Source organism: Haemorhous mexicanus, chromosome 18 (assembly GCF_027477595.1).
Source record: "Haemorhous mexicanus isolate bHaeMex1 chromosome 18, bHaeMex1.pri, whole genome shotgun sequence".
Taxonomy (NCBI): Eukaryota; Metazoa; Chordata; class Aves; order Passeriformes; family Fringillidae; genus Haemorhous; species Haemorhous mexicanus.
In genome coordinates, this window is record NC_082358.1 from 13127866 (window position 1) to 13140131 (window position 12266).

At 44.1% G+C, this 12266-nt stretch overlaps 1 long non-coding RNA gene across 1 annotated transcript; it reads left to right on the plus strand.

Moving 5' to 3' along the window:
- Nucleotides 1-4528: 4528 nt before the first annotated feature.
- Nucleotides 4529-12266, plus strand: LOC132335890 (uncharacterized). Its single transcript, XR_009488764.1, has 3 exons — nt 4529-4844; nt 4958-5032; nt 12016-12266. It is a non-coding gene; the product is annotated as an uncharacterized LOC132335890 (long non-coding RNA).

The window sequence follows — 12266 nt, forward strand, 5'->3', positions numbered from 1 at the left end:
CCTTCTTTTCTCAAGGCTGAACCAGCCCAGTCCTCTTTCCTTGTGGGACATCTTCCCAGTTCTTTGATCATCTTTGTGGTCCTTCTCTGGACTATCTCCAGCCATTCCACATCTTCTTTAAGCACAGAGGGACCAAAACTGACCCCAGTATTCCAGGTGAGGCCTGGCAGGTGCTGCATTGGGTTGGATGATGATTTTATCTCTGCTGGAGCAGCCCAGCATCCTGTTGGCTCTCTGCCACAGCAGCTGCCTGGTCACTCAGACTGAGCCTTTTTGGCCCCCTTTGCACAGGAAATGGTTCCATTTCTGACTCATCCCTGGTCTCACCTGCACCTTTGGTGCTGCAGCTCCGTGTACACACCTGGCACTGCAGAGAGCCATCCCCCTTGATCATCCCTTCTCTCATCTCAATTCTAAGCTGCCACCAGAGCTTGGTGGAAGGTGCAGTCCCTCCCCAAATGCCACAGGTGTGGCTGTGACCCCCATCTGTTAATGAGCATTTGCAAGTGCAGAGCAGCTCCTGAGCACGTGGGTCGAGGGTGGCTCTACTCATCCCTCTTCATTCCCAAATCCCAGATGTGGAAACACTGGAGTGGATCACTGGGGCTGTGGTGGGCTCAGCAAAGGGTTAACAGGGGCTGAGCACAGCCAGCCCTCACTGCCTCTGCTGAAGGAACATTAATTATAGAGAGCCAGAAGGATTCAGAGCTAAAAAGCCTAAAAAGCCTGAGGAGTATTTAAAGCCAAGACAGTCAAATAACCAGTTGGATTTGATCTGTAATAAATTACTATGTTCTGATGGTGAAATTCAGCAAGAGGGTGACAGTCAGATAGGGAGGTTGGCAGCAGAAGTTTTAAAAATAAATAGTCTTAAATTGTAGGAAATTACAGCAAGCAGCTCCTTGGAGCTCTTTTTCTGCACGCATTGTGTCTGAGGAGGCAGGCAGCCTGCTGGCAAGCTTTTGACCTTTTGTGTGAGAAATAAAATATGCAGGTGCAGTAGTGGGAGTGCACAACAGGGGACAGTGACTTTCAGCTGTGGGTAGGCAGGGCAGCCAGGAGTGCTCCAGATCAGCTCCAGTGAACCTGAGAGCAGCGCAGGGAGAGGCTGTGGCTGGAAAGGATTGCAGAGCTTGTGTGTTTCCTACAAATATCTTTGTACTCCAAATCTGTGAAATGACCTTACTGATCTGCTTCTCCTATTGCCCTGTTTGTATTTCAGTCTGGGGTAACTTAGAGCAGTTGAGTTTAGTTTGGTGACATTGCTGCACCATGCTCTCAGTCCTTGGCTGAAAGGAAATCCACACCTGCATGGCAGGGATTTCCTCCCATTGTAATTATGTTCCAAATTCCTAAACCCTCTATATAAATATGAATGAGAAGTGATAATTTAAAATGCAATGGAGGTGCTGCAGATAAAAAGGTGACAGTAATGCTGGGAATGTCAGCTCTGCAGTGGCTGGAGGAGCAATCCTCTCAATTCTCCCTCTGCAGCACAAGTGATGAATCCTGGATCTCTGTGGCAAAAGGAGTTGCTCCACTCAGATATTCAGGGTTTATCAGGTCAGTGTTCCTACAGACAAAACTGAGGAGTTCCAGGCATTCAGTTCTCACGCTTTAGTGTTGCTGTTACTGCTCCAATGTTTGTCAGTTGTTTGGGCATGAAAATCACCAGGTTTTGCTGTGGGGAAAGCCCCCACACTACCCCAAGCACTTCCCCATCTTTATAAATCACAGAGGATCTTACAATGAGGATTATGATTCCAGTTTTATCTGCTGATAGATCACATTTAGAACCAATTTTTAGCTCTATGTTCTTATCAAAATGTTGTTTTTAAAAATTAAAAGGTATGTTCTTGGAAGCTTCAGTAACTTCCACAGAGAAATGTAGGTTTTACAGCTAAACCCAGTTCTAACTGTTATCTGCTGGTGGCACCATTACACCAGAGGAATTTATTATCCAAGTCCTAAATGAAAAACTGCTACAGACTACACCTTTCAATCTGATTGAATGGCTTTTCTGTTATTTCTTCATAGTTTGGTGTCAGTTAAACCAAGTAATTTTGTTGCCATGGGGTCTTTGTGGGTGAGTTTTAAAGAAATGAGCTTCATAAGGAGCCTAATGGTGATGTACCAGGGAAGGAAATTGTCTGACAGTGTCACCTAAAGTAAGTGATCCTTTGTGCAATCACACCCTGGCTCTTTTCTCTGCATCAGAGGCAGTTCCATATTGAGTATTATTCCCCCCCCCCTCCCCTTTTATTTTCTTTCAGAAATCTTGGCTAAAAAAAAAGCCAATGTAGATCATGTTTCATCCTTCAGATGTTGAGGATTAATCTTTAAACTTGATTTTTCTAATTATAAGTGGGGAGGAACAGTTACATTAGATTTTTGTCTGTGGGGTAACCACACAGACAAAACCATTTTTTTTTTAGTTGGCAGCTAAATACAACTTATTTTGTTTTCTTCAACCTTTTATTGTCCTGATCTTTTATGTAATTTCCTAGACCTCTCCATTATTGATATATATTGCTACATAGCTGTGTGAGGCACTAATATACCACAGAACATAGTGAGAGCAGTTTGATTTTTCCTGTGGCTAGGAGAGCAATCACTTCCAACAGTATTTTTCTACTGCACTGATTTCTGCTTTATTTTTTACCTTAAAGTTACGAAGATTGAAAATTTTGAGTGGTTACCTAAATTAATCTTTGTCCTCCCTGGGAGACACAAGCACTTCTAATTAAATATAAAATTGATTCTATTAATTCTGTTTTTCTTGTAAGGAACTGATTGCTGCATTCTTTACTCAAAAATAGGAGAATCACCCACTTCAGTCCATTGTGAATGCCTTTATCTATGTCTCATGATCCTGTAAAATTCAGTTTAAAAATCCTCTTATAAGACCTGGTACTTTTCTAATTTTCCCAATTTTAGAAAACACAAATTCCTCCCCATTTTGCCCTCTCCCTCTCCTGGGTAATGTTGCTTTATATCTGGGCAGAAGTAATTTGTGCAAGACACATTACTTATAGGACAGTGCCTAAAAATACATCCAAAGGTCAGTGCACAGCAGACAGAAGGCAGCACTTGTTCCAGCCCCTCTCTGGAACTGAGCACGACAGCTCTTTGTTAATATTAATTGTGCATATTTTAAACAGTGCCTGCTTTAAAAATGCATTGCACAAACATGCAGCAGGGAGCATTTTGTGAGCCCTGGGACTGGGGAACGGGTTCAGCTCTTCACTGATGGTTTTAGACATAAGTGTCTAAAATTTGCTGCTCTGATTGGCTTCCAGGTTTGTGAATTGTGCATCTGCTTCCAGGAAAGTGGGGTCTGTTTCCAAAAGTACAGGTGAAATTGAGAATAGTAGCAAAGATGTGTAAAGTACCAAGATTCAGGGCTGGTGATTTGCACAAACATTCACCATGATTGTGCTTGTAATAGTAAGTGTGTACAGAGAAATGGGAAAAACTCTGCTGGGAGAGCAAGGCCAGCTTCCCTCCGAGCTCAGGAGAAGCTGAGCTGCTGTGGGGAGGTGGAGCAGGGTCCTGCTGCTCCCAGAGTGCAGCTGCCTTCCCACAGCTCCTGGCCCAAGGATGCCTCACTCTTTCCTGGAAATGTTCCTCCCAAGGCAGTGCTGGCAGCTGCTCCCTGGGCTGGGCATAGGATCCACCCAGGGGATTGTCCCAGGGGCATCTTCTCCCTTCCAGCTGCTGATGTGGCACTGAAAAGCTGCTCCCAACACACATTGCACACACAGCCACCTTTTCTGCCACCCCTTCTTCTGAGCCCAGGCAAAACCAAAAGTGGGATTCTCTCCTCAGGTGGCCATTATCCAGGAATGGTTTTCTTACTAAAACTGCAGATTCTGAGCCTCCAGAGAAGAGGCTGCAGTGTTTGAAAGGCTCTGTCAACATCTAACACAGAAACCCTGGCACCTGGACACTGCTCCCATCAAGGCCCTCTCACTCGAGCACGCTCGGTTTGTTTTGTAATTTATCCTTAATAAGAAAATGTTGAAAAGATCCAATTCTGGCTGGGCATCAAAGGCAGTGGAGCTGCACATGGACAGCCTTGTTTACAATGTGACTGGGCTGTGTGGCAATTTACAACCCAAATTTATGTTGCTGTTGAGTATGGCCTTTTTTTTCTTTTGAAAACTGGTGTATAAGTGTGTTTACAATGGTAATTGTTCACACAGGGAAGCAAAAAAAGAGTGCAAGTATGGTGAAAGCAGCACAAGGAAGGTGATGCTGTGTAGGTAAAGTCATTCCAGAACTTCCTCAGATGTTAAGCTGATGAAGATGAACATTAATTCTCTTTTGGAAGGAAGATTGAGGTAGAACAAATGGGTTGGTTGCCAAGAAAATGGTTTGAAAGGAAGTAATGTGCACGTTGACATTTCCTGCTTTTACATAATTATTTTTTAAATAACTTATGCAATTGCCTTGAGTGGAATCATTGTGTTCATTAGCAGGGTATAAAGACAAGCATTTCCAGCATCTCAGAAGGGCTGTCCTGTGCTGTTCCTCTTTGGAACTGGGCAGTGCTGTCTGTTGTGGGTGATGCACTGAAACTTGTTCCTGACAGAAGGGAGTTGCTGTTTGCTCATTCTGTTTGCATCTCTGTTCTGAACCTGCCCCTGAAGAATTGAAAGTTTCTCTCCAGATCTGTGCTAGATGCTTATAGAGCACAAATCCCACAGACTGAGTTCAGTGCTTTACTTTCTAAAATAATAATTAATGTCAACAATAGCAAGGTGTCTGATTTGGTCAGGAGTGGATAATTTCCCACCTTTCAGCACCCTGAAGCCCCAAATCTTTGACATCAGAATACAAATGTGAGTCAGTCTCTTTAGGCAGAGTGCTTTACAAATTAATTCTGTCAGTGTGTCTGCATTGGGTTTTTTAAAATTGATTTTGTTTGTAATGTGCTTTTAATTTTTTTCTTCAGATCCAGGATAGCCCTGCTGAGAGGGGACAAGGATGATGCTCCCCTTGGAACTCTTTGTTGGTAGATCCCCTCAAGGTAATCAGAAGCCAGTGATACCTCTTTGCTCATGTTTCTCTGCCTTATCAGTTGCACTAACTTTCAAGATCTGTTTGATTTTGGAGAGTCTGATGATGTGTCTTTATACATCCCTCACCCCCTCTGCCCAGAGTGAAGTTTGCCATTAAAATTCACTGAAAGGCTGCTCTTTTAGGATTGCATAAAAAGGGGCAGAGCTGGGCACAGATGAAAAGATCAGTCCTGAAAACTGTTGGAATGCAACTGATTTTACTTATGGGAGCTTCAGTAGGAAAAATTCCCACTGTGGTCTGGTTCTTATGTGCAGTGACTTTACTAAATACTGCTGGAAATAGATAGGATTCAGTCTTGAGTGAGTTTGACCATATGAGAAATATTTCTTGGGTGTGTGGGGGCAGGACAGGCATCCAGCTGATAAGCTTCATCTGAATCTGAAAATAATCATGAATTGGTGGTGGTACTCATTACCTTGAACTATTATCCACATAGCCTGGGTGTGTTTATTTTTCTGTGGAAGAAATCTTGTGAAAATTAAGTTAATTCAGTGTGCCAGATAAAGAATGACATTTTAGTTGGAAATTGTTGTCATAATAGCTGCACAAAAGGATTCAAATATTCTGCAGCTTGGTACAAATAAAATGTTCAAAGATACAGGTGTTGTTCCTGAGCCATCAAAGGGTTTTCCACTGCCACCACAGGGTTTTATTAAAATGAAAAGAAGAGAAAAGATAAAAACCAAAGCCCTGTGCTAATCTTTTGCTTTGTTGCTTAAGGGACATTTCAGTATAAAGTAGCAATTTCCATATCATTTGAATAGCAGTTGCAGCCCATTGATGTTTAAAGTAGAATGTGCAGCTCCTGTAATCAGCAGAACAGATGCAAATGCCTTGTGTGTCTCCAAGTGCAGCTCCCTGCTTGCTGCTCCATCAGATTTAGAGTGGAAAGAACCATCAGATAATGAAAATCACAGGAGCTCCTCTTTCATCTCTTGGCTGCAACAGTTTGCTCAAAAGCAGCTGGAGTGAGCCTGGCTGGGGGCACGTGAGGGTCCCTGCAGCATCCCTGCCCTGGGAGATCCCACAGAGGTGGGAAAGGGACACATCTCCCCCCTCTGCCCCCTTCCCTTCCCCTTCCCCTGCCCCTGGGGACAGGAATGGCCTTTTGGGTCTGTTCATGCCCAGTGCCATCCCAGTGCAAGCCTCTGCACACTTCTGTAAACAAGCAATCACAAAAATAAATGACATTTAGTGTTTAGTTCCCGGGCTGGTGGTTTTGGCTGTGCAGGGAGCAGGGCAGCAGGTTGGGTAAAACCCCACTGAGCTCCCTGAGTTCTCCATGCCAGGCTTTAGGGGGCTGGAGCTGTTCCTCAGAAGGCTTCTCAGCTCTAAAAATAACCTGCAATGCCATGAGGGAAGCATTTACTTTATCCTGCACATTTCCAAATGTGACAGTGAACACTTCCATGGTGCTTTCCTGTGCCTGCTCTGCCTGAGCTGCTGGCCCAGATTAGAGAGGGGTTTCCATCAGAATGATTTCTGAGTGGAGCTGCCTTCCTAGGAAAGGGAAAATTCCCAAGAAAACTTGGGTTTGAGCAAATTAAAATCAATGAAGCCTCCAAAAGAAGTTGCTGATGGGATGAGAATCCTCCTTTGCTTCCTCTAAAACATTTTCCTGGAAAGAGGCTGTATTTTTTATTTTTCTCATTAGTATTTTTCCTAATCAGAAGGCATCTTGTGGAAAAGGATTTCCATCTTGTGGTCAGCTGTGGTAGTAAAACACTCCAGCTGGGCTTTTTTTCATAGCAAACCAAACTGGTTTCAATAAGAAATAATGCAATTCTATCATAGTTCCTTGTGAAGGGAAATGCTGAGACCTCACAAAGTCTGCTTGTACAGAAGGTAAAATTGTTTCAGGACTATCCCCCTTCATCTTTAGAATTAAAACACTTGGGAAAGGTATAATATAAATGATTCATGATGGAATATTTAATTTTGACACATTATACAGCTTGTTGGCCTCAGGAGCCATGCACAGGAGCCCAGACAGAATTACTTGGAAGATTAACAGAAAGGAGGCAATTGCTCCTGAACTTCTGGGAAAATTTCTGTCCAGAGCCAAAAAGTGTTGCTTGGATTGTTTTCTATTCCAGGATGACTCTGAGTCTCAGTGCAACGTCATCAGAACTTCATGCAGATATTTGTTGTGCAGGACAAATTTTGAAACCCGTGCTCTAATCTTGAAATAGCAAAATGCTGCAAGGTTAAGTGCTGGAGTTCACTGGAAAATCCACCCACTTCAGTGGGAAAGACTTTTTCCTATATTAAAAACAAAACAAATTTGGAAAGGTCCTTTTAAATACTAAGGCTGAAGGGCAGGGCTGTGTGTGCTGGGGAGGTTTAAAGCTCAGATCTTGTGGAGGTGCTCTGTAAATGACCCCAACAACCCTTGTACAGCTTTCCTTGTATAACCCTGCAAGGAAAGGTGAGGCTGTTAAAAGGAATAATTAATTTCTTCCGTTTAATTACTGCCTTGTGCAGTTGTGTGCTGTGATGCTCATGTGGATTGCACTGAAAACCTTCTGACTTCAGCAAGAGCTGGACCAGCCCTGAATATTTACAAGGAGAGTTAAATAACATCTCAGATCAAATTCTTAGAGATAAAAGTAAGAACTTCATAAGTATTTTTAATTTTGAGGGCTTGTAGCTAAAGGAGATGTTCAGTGTGTTCCTTAGTGGGTGCCAAAAGCTTATTTTCAGAAGTGTCTGAATTTCAGGGAAAGTCAATAACTGCTATATTTAATCTGAAGTCGCCGCAACTGCTGCTGAAATTCATCTATATTCTTTTTGTAGGAATAAAAAGGAAAAAAACAGCATGTATATGAAAAATCAGGTAAAATGCACATGACTGACATGACATAGCCAAGTAGTTTTTAAAAAACCAGTTCAACAACCTGTCTGAGGTTGTGCTGTAAATATCACTGAAAGGAAAGTAGAAAATGAGCAGATATTTGTGAACTCCTTGCAGTATTTGGTAAATAGTTTCAGAAAAACTTATATCCAAAGTTTGTGCATGGGCCTTGTTCTGTTGGTAACTGCAGCCACAGTCTCTTTTGAAACAGGATCCAGTTTATTTCTTTGTCTTATGTGGAGGTCTAAATCTTGGACCTTAATTGCAAGAACACTTAAAGAAGAAAATATTTTCTCCTTTTTATTTAAAAAAAAGTAATCTGACATCTAGTTTGTTAAAAACATTAAAAAATGTATTAAAAATGTATTGAAAAATACTTGAGGAAAGGCTTCCTTAAATCAAGCAAATCTCTCATTATTATCTTAGACCTTCCTGGAGGGTGCTGTGCTTATCCCATTTATTTGGAGTGTGAGAACTTGGTCAGATGAAGCCATTAGCAGCTCCTGGGGCAGCAAAGAGCAAAGCCCAGCTCGGTGCTGCTCTGGAGAAATGCAGCTTCCACATTTCCCCATTTCCCCCCAGGAGGTGAGGGGTGAGGAGGAATCAGCCAGAGAGGAGAGGGGAGGTGCCCTGGCACTGAGAGGAGCAGCTGAGCCTGCCAGGGGCTCTTGGGCAGGGCTGGGATGCTGTGCTGGGCTCTGGGAGCATCCCTGACCTCCCCACGTGGGATGGAAATTCTGCACCAGCAGCCCAGGCTGGCTCAGCCCCTGGAGACCCAAATCTCCAGGTCTGGATGATTCTGTAGCTGGGTTATGTGCATGGATGGGCATTTCCTCTTCAAGGGTTTGGGAGCTCATGCTGGGGGAGGTGGATGAGGGATGAACAACTTTGCTCAATTTATGGATAGTGCTTCCCTTGTCTGCTCCAAACTGCTGAGCAATTCCATCTCTGAAAAGTGTTTCATTTATTTACTTCTTTGGACTTGTGATGCTCCCCGGTGCACTGTGTGCTGGTGAAAAAGAGTTTTATTTGTCTGAAACGTTGTTAACAAATGTCCCCTTACTTGTGTGGAGGTCTTCATTTCAAAGCAATTCCCCTGTGCAAGGAGCACCTCTGTGAGCTCTGGTGTCACCCTGACAGCAGTGAGTGGGCACCATCCTCCCTGCTCCTGCTGCTCCCAGCCTTGGGAAGACAATTTTGTGCAGGTTTTGGTTCCCACACCCTCAGCTGTTCAAACTGTGAGCAGGAAGGTAAGTACAGGTGCTTTGGGGAGAGCTGGCTGGGTTTTTTTTTATTATTACCAGTTGCTAAGAAATGTCTGCAGGAAGCTGCCAAGCCCACTCTTGTGGGGCTGCTTTCCATATAAATGACTGCCAGGGTCAGCCAAGTGTGGCCTCAGAGGAGAGAGTGGAGAAGGTGAGGAGCAGCAGGGAGATTTCAGTGACAGGGAGCCTCTCCTGGGCATGGGACAGATGGTGGAGAATGTCCCATGGAATGTCCTGTGGCCACCCCACCTGGTCCCACCTGGCATTGGGAAGTCCCAGGTTTCGCCACCCCAGTGGGTGGTGGAAGTGAGGAATGTGGATGAGAGATGGAGCTCAAGGTGCCTCAGAGCAGGCCCTGGAACTCTGGCAGTTCCTGTGGCCCAGATCCAGTGTGGTTTTTCCTTTGGTTTTGGTTTTTCTGCAGTTCCCAAGCCCTGGGCACGTGCTGTGACACCAGGCTGCAGCCTTCAGCAGCAGCCCAGAAATGCTGCTTAATCACTGCTTTATTAGCTCGTGGCCTTAGGCAAACCTGAAATCATTACCAGCCCATTTGTTGGGCTAATGACTCTTTTTTACTAGATGTATAATTTAATATATGGTAGCTTTCATGCTTAATTATGATCTTCAAAGTTTCTTTTGAAGGAATTTATTTTTCTGTGTGCATGTATATGAGAGGGTTGGGAGCTGGCTGGCTTTGCTTGCATGCTGCTGTGTTAAAATCTGGATAGTTTATGTAAGAAGATTTTAATTTAGATATGGGTATTTCCCCTGTTGCTCGCTCTTTCAATATTTTTATCTTTGAGAGCTTGAAAAATAAATAATGATGAATTACCAACAGGTTTAAAATAGCATCATTTCATGCCCCACTGTAGGTTGCTACATTGTTTTGGACAAGACCTAAACCCAAAGTCCTGATCAATGGGGCCATTGTGCCAGCAGCTTCCAAATGAATGCAAGTCTTGATCTCAGTGTCCTGGCTGGTTTCCAGCCTGGTTCACATTTTACTCAGCAGCAAGTCCCACTTCTGTTCCCTCTAGCCTCAGTGGGAGCAGAGGCAGAGCCCTGCAGAGTGCTGCTAATCCCACGTGCCATTTGCATGCAGCACTTGTAAGGCATCCTGGGATCAGTTGGGATGAAAAAGGCAGTGCATGTAAGATGTTTTTCACGGGCATCCCAAATCTGCTGCTCTAGCACTGAAAGGAGGTTATGACTTTGTCAATCGGGAATTTTTTTTTTTAATTTTTTTTTTTTTTTAAGCGAGGCAGCTGATTGAGGAGGATAATAAAGATGAATTTGATTTTCTTTCTGTGAGCTCTAGTGTCCCCTTCATGGAGATTAAAAATTTTCCCGTGCTGTTGGCAGCTCCACAGAGCAAGCAAAAGCTGATCTCCTGCCTGACTATACCCACAGCCCTGCCATCCCTGACAGCAGCACCATACAGCTCTGACTTAACAGGCACTGGGAGAGCATAATCCTGTTTATTCAGTCATCCAAAGCACTGATGAGCTGAGATAATCAGGGGCTGGAGCAGGGGAGGAGGAGGGATGAGGTTTGCTTTGCCCTGCGGTTGGTCTGGGCAGACACAGAGTGCCAGGGAAGGGCTCAGTCTTGTCACAGAGCATGGGGAGGGACCAAAAACATCCCCCCGGTGGAGAGCCAGCCTGCGAAACAACAGCCTTGGCAGGGTCTGATCCAGATGTCGTGCTCAACAATTCTAAATTGTTCTTTTTGTGACTGATTTAATCTAGAAAGACTCAGTGTCTGAGTGGCCACGTGAGGCACTTTGTGCACAGTGCTTTGGCTGACAGGTGGCAGAGACTGTGTGTGAGTGGCTCATCTCCCCATCTTCACTCACATTTGGAAACCTACACCTACCTTGTACTTAAAATTACAACTATTATTACAGTTTTTGCTGGGCATGAGGCACAGCTTTTCATGGGACACTGAATATCTGCAGGCAGCCACTGGATCTGTGGGGATGTAGGAGCACATTCTTCAGAGCCTCTCCCAGGAAATACAAGCTGGGAGGCTTTCCCCAGTGACCTAGAGCCTTGAAACTGGGCTGTATAAAATCTCTGGAGACAGCACAGTAGTGAGCTTTCAAATGACTTTATTTCCTTGTTCTTGTGATCATTAAAGCTCTCACACTTCATATTCTATCCCATTAATTCACTGGCTGGGGTTTCAGTGAAAGGGCCCATCTTCACTTTGATTTTATCTCAGTGTTTAGCAGTCAATACTTTCCTGTTGCAGACATTCCAGGGTTTGAAACCTTAACTTTTACAGCTGGCATGGCCCATGGATTAACTTCAAACAGGGATGCTGATTTTGAAGCCTCATTTTATGTTCTCTGAGCTGTCCTAGTCCAGATGACAGGTTTATGGTTTGGGAAGCCAGTAGCAATGGCTGAGCTCACTGGTCTTTAGAGCTAAAGCACTGTGCTAGGTGCAGCTCCTCACCATGGTGACACTGCAAATATTGAACACAAAGTGATTCATGGGACCCAATATAATGCTTACTTGGATTCATATTTTACAATATAACTTGCTTTATTTAACTTTTCAAATGTGAGTGGGTTGGGAAGGACAGAATGTTGCTATGTATAATTTATGGGCACTCATATTTGTTACGTGCTTGTTTTAAAAATTAAATTTAAAAAGTATTGTTTGTTTTCTCCTCTCCCTGCTGGCGGGTGTTCAGGCCCTTGCAGGGCTCCAGGGGATTTTCTGAGTGTGAGTGTTGAATGATGGGCTCTGAAATGTGATGTTCTTGCTCTCCTGCCTCCCTCCCTCCTTTTGTACTCCCATGCAGTCAGTGTGGCAGGGCTGTGTCCCTCCTGGAAGTGTTTTGGGATACCCTGAGCAGAGAGCACACTGCTGTGACCCCGTGGTGCACCCTGACCACCAGACACCTCAGACCTGAGGTTCAGCCTTCTTTCCCTGCAGAAATGATGTTTTGGGTAAGTAGCTCCAGATTCTTCACTAGAGCTGGCAGGAAGTAAAGGAGTATGGCAGTTGCAGAGCTTTGGGGCAATGCAGGAAATGAGTAATTAGGAAATTAGC